Source organism: Camellia sinensis, chromosome 2 (assembly GCF_055761805.1).
Source record: "Camellia sinensis isolate YWXY chromosome 2, ASM5576180v1, whole genome shotgun sequence".
NCBI classification, from domain to species: Eukaryota; Viridiplantae; Streptophyta; class Magnoliopsida; order Ericales; family Theaceae; genus Camellia; species Camellia sinensis.
In genome coordinates, this window is record NC_138962.1 from 168,595,236 (window position 1) to 168,600,395 (window position 5,160).

Sequence of the window (5,160 nt, forward strand, 5' to 3'; positions counted from 1 at the left end):
AAAGTATTAATTTTTTTTTTGTCTCATCTAAGTCTGCACAGCTCAATGGATATTGTATATTTGTTATTTGCTTCCGCTAGCTCCCTAATAATTTGATTTTTGTTTAAGAGGCCTTCGGTAATCTACGGATTACTGGCGGGTTACAATGCTAAACCTATAGGGGCAGGTTTGGGTCATGACACTCATGGCCACCGCCGTAGAAGGTCCATTTCCCTCTCTCTCTCTCTCTCTCTCTCTTTCTCTCTCTCTCGGTTTTGTTGAAAAATAAAATTTTTTGACAACTTTAACTCGCAATTAAAGTGGGACCCAACCGCCAGTTGAGATGGGTTTGAGTGGTTTTGTATTCTCTCAAGTGAGATGATTACAATATAAAAATGATAGACCAAAACCATTGAGTCATGAATAAGAATTGTCTCATAAAGTGGGCATCAATAAAAGTTGGGCTTAGATTTGAAATTAGTCTTAGTTTGGACTAGGCCTAGACTTGTGTTTGTGTTAGTGCTTGTGCATATGTTGGGTTTGGTCTTGGACTTGGACTCAGACTTAATCTTGAGCTTGGGCAAAGCTATATTGTGTTAGGCTTAGTTTGTGCATGTGTTTGAAAATTAGGCGTGGATCGGGTTATGACCCAACATTAGTATCCATTTTATGACCTATCTAATTGGTTTATTCAAACATCATTATATACATATTTATTTGTACATATTAAGCACATGGGAGGTTTAGACCTTTGTAACTCTCATCTTTTGATGATGGAGTTGATGACCATTGTAACGCCTCAAAATAAATACGATAAACCCATCTTATAAGCAAAAGTATAATTAACGTCATGCTTTCATGAATCCGAGTTTGATATACATTTCCTAGATGATAACAAAAGAAAGCTATACAATTAGTCATATGCCTTGGTGACTTACATCTTTCCAAGTCACTACCTGGATACAACAAAAGTGAGTTTTAAGCTCAAAACAAATAAAGCTCGAGGCTTATACAAACAATTGAAAAGAAAAATAAACAAGATGAGAACGGTCCTCCCAAGCTAAGCCTTTGGCAGAGGCATATCACCAACACTTGAAAATGGTTTTCCCATATAGGGTGAGCCAAAACCCAGTAGAAATAATCCAATACAACATATGAAACTTAACAAAGATATAAGGATAATATGCAAGCACAATGCCATTGATAAATCGTGTCATAATTCTTTTGCAAAACCATGCAGTACCAACTGTGTATTTCAATTCATGAAATCAGTTCAATTTCATTCAGACCACCAAACTGAGAACACAACTCAATAGGTTTCTAACCAATAAAACCATCATACAATCACTTATATTTGCCATGTTGCAGATATTTCATCCACGGGAATCGGCACCCATGTATACACGTGGTTTTCAAGACTTTCACACTAGACACACAGGCCAACTTAATTGTCACGACCCAAACCCGCCCCTATAGGTTTAGTGTCGTAATTGGCCATGTAACGCCCTCAGAATAATACATAAAACCCAACAATTAAACATGCATTGATAAAAGAGAAATCAACCATTTCTATTCATCAGAGTAGTTCTTTCTACAGTATTACATGTTAACAACAAATGCAAATGCCCTACGGGCTTACAGCTTTCCAAGTCAACACTTGGTTACACAAAAGAAGAGTACTAACTCTATACAAAAGAAGCCCTTGGCTTGATGTACATGTAATACAAACAAATAAACAAAAAAGAGTCTTCGACCCTCATCATCATCCAAGCTATGTCCTTGGAGGTGGCATGCTACATGTACCTGAAAATAATGTCCCATATAGGGTGAGCCAACGCCCAGTAGAGATATGCTAAACACAGTATGAGCAATAACTAAGACGTTAGCAATTGATAAATGTTTAATTTTCATAAATCAATTCATAACCCATTTCCATCCAATTTCCCATTTACAACAACGACTCAGAACCTGGCCAACAATTTCCATGAGACAGTGACTCATATTGAACGTTTCCTATTTTACAATAGATAAACATACTAGTTGTATCAACATCTCAACAGATAAGTATACAAGCTGTATCCACATTTCAATAGATAAGCATATTAACTATATCAACACTTCCAAAGATAAGCATATGAGCTGTATCAGTGGAGTCCATCCCCTATCTCCTCCCAAACAACATTCGGTTTAGAGGTCCATCCCCTATCTTCCCCTAAACCGTGGAGTACATCCCCTATCTCCTCACACACACACAATGTATATACACATAGGTCATATACACCATCCAGCAATACATAACATTAATGTATTCTATCAACCGTCATACTCTATGACATAACCAATTGATTAGTTTTTGTTTGCCTAATCACCATGCATTGTCTACAACAATCAAAACTACCCTCCACCGGTAGCCCAAGCAATTATTTCTAAACAGATAATAAAAGCTCCAACAGATAAAATATCAATGTTTTCAAAAGTGAGTGATTGACAAATCTAACTCCACCATTCTACCATATAATGAGCCAATTTCATTATTTCCAACTCAATTCCAAATACCAACACTTTTCCCAAATTAATTATACCCATTAATTTATACAACAAATTAGGGTTCTTACCCCCTCTTTCCAATATTGACCCCATGGTCCATATATCAACAACCAACATGAATAACCTCATTTTGAAACCCAAAATACACATTTTAGAATCAAAATAACAAAACACACTTTTAGTATTTTGAAACCCTAAGTCCCAAAATTTCCCAACTTCAACATTTTATCAAAATCACCAAAAATCCATGTCAAAGCCCATAAGGGTGAGTAGGAATCCCTACCTCAAATTCGGAGCCCAAGAGAAGAAGATGAAGAAAACCAAAATGCTCCAAACTCCAAGATCCACGGGTCAAAACGAAGCCCTCGACGATCAACACAACTTTTACAAAGGGTAAAGGGAAGGAAAGCACTCTAACTAGACCAAACCCTAGAGAGAAGGGAGTTTCTAGAGAGAGAGGCTCTCAAAATATCCTTTTTAGAAAGTAAGAGAGAGAGAGAAAGTGTAGAAAGTGATTCAAAAGTGCCCAGCTGCCCTCTGTTATACGACATTCCCGCTCGAGCGGAAAACACGACGCTCGAGCGTCAAGCACAAAAATCTGGACACGCTCGAGCGCAAGAAGGCCTGCTCGAGCGCCAAGACACAGGAATATAGTACACCCGCTCGAGCGAGAAAACCAGTCCGCTCGAGCGTAGATTCTCCCTTCCTAGAACTTACACCAAAACAGAGCTACCCGCTCGAGCGCCAACAATCCCGCTCGAGCGTTACCCGCTCGAGTGCAAGAAACCCGCTCGAGTGTAGAAAACACATCTGCAGAAGTTTTGCAGGGACACGAAATACTGAGAGTGTGCAATCTCCGCTCAAGCGTCAGAACACCCGCTCAAGCGGTAAACTAGAAACCAAACTCCGCTCGAGCGCAGAATGACCCGCTCGAGCACAACACCAAAAACCTGGGCAACAAGGATTTAGACCAAGGCTTAACCCACCTGTTCAACACGAGCCCAACACATCCTAAAACTCAAAAAGATTTAAAGGATAGCATCAAGATAGATACAACTACCAACTCCACGGAACCGAGTCCGGAATACAACAGAACAGTAAAGGGACAACCGGGATCGCTATAGGCCAGTAATCCGTGATTACCGAAGGCCTGTTTAAACAATAATGACAATAATATAATATAAAGGGGCTGGCAGAAGCCAATCAATAATAATCTACATCGTCCAATGAGCTGTGAAGACCTGAATAGAAAAAGAACTTTCGCACATATAGCCATATTCGCAAACACTTATAATAACAATGCAAATACAAAATAGGGGCATAACCCCATCATCCAAAACTGTACAATCAAAGGTCTTAGACATTCTTTACACTTAGCAAAATGGTGAATAATATCATCCAAAAAGCCTTGGCTCATGTAGGTTTGGAACCTTGCTATGAGGCACAGCGGCTGACTTGACAAAACGTGAACTTGGGTCGACACGTCTAACTTTGATCCGGTGCCTGGCCGCCTATATATATATATATATAATAAACTGTGAGCTAAAGCCCAGTGAATAACGAATGTGTAAAGGGGTTAAGAATGAATGTCCTTTTAGTAATTAAAACAGTCAATTGCATCTGTAGATCAGTTATTCAATCAATGTCTCATATTTCATGTCATATCAGTCATTTAGAAATCATAGTAGTCATACGTGGTACATCCAATAGCAGAATAGTATAGTAGGTCGTAATAGACCGAACAATCAGTTGATGGTCATCAATATAGTAACATTAGTTCCAAGGATAGGAACTGACAGAGATCTCTGTAACAGTAGCAGTAACAGTAACAGTAATAGTAACAGTAGCAGTAACGGCCAGTTGCTATGGATGCCACGAGTGCAGTTCATAAAATATGACAAACATTCGTTCAGTAAACAATATCATTTCAGAAAGCATTGCGGTTAATTATTCAGAAAATAATGATAATTGAACATAGCTTTACAACATTGTTACTCACAAATAACAGGGTCGTAAGCAGGCTATTCAGTTTCCTTGGGTGCGAAACCTACACAATTGCAAAATGAACGCACACTAAATTATACACCTGGAATTGATAACTTAGTTCTTTCTACTTGTGTTGGTGTGGTTCTACCTCATTATCCTTATTATGATGTCTGAATCATGGCCTAGGAATGCCTAAGATGAAATGAGGATGCAAAAATGTACTTAAAAATATTTTTCAAAACTTACTAAAAATAGGGGTCTCGCTCGAGCGTAGCTTTCTTCGCTCGAGTGAACATACTGAATGTGAGTGGTTGCTTGAGCGCACACTCCTTCGCTCGAGCGGTTTGCGAAATATGAAAAAATTCTGGTTGGGTGCAATCTCCGCTCGACGGTCGCTCGACGGTCGCTCGAGCGTGAGACACAGGTCCTCACTCGAGCGCAAGTCTTGTCGCTCAAGCGTGCTTTAAAACACGCAACTTCTGAGAGCATGCAATTTACACTCGAGCGAAAGTGTGAAAATGAAGGTGGTCGCTCGAGCGTAGAATCCTTCGCTCGAGCGTGGAAGCAAAATTCTAGGTTTTCCAGATTTTCTCCCAAATCTTCATACTCTCTCCCTCTCTCACGTTTGCTCATCAAATTAGGGAGAAA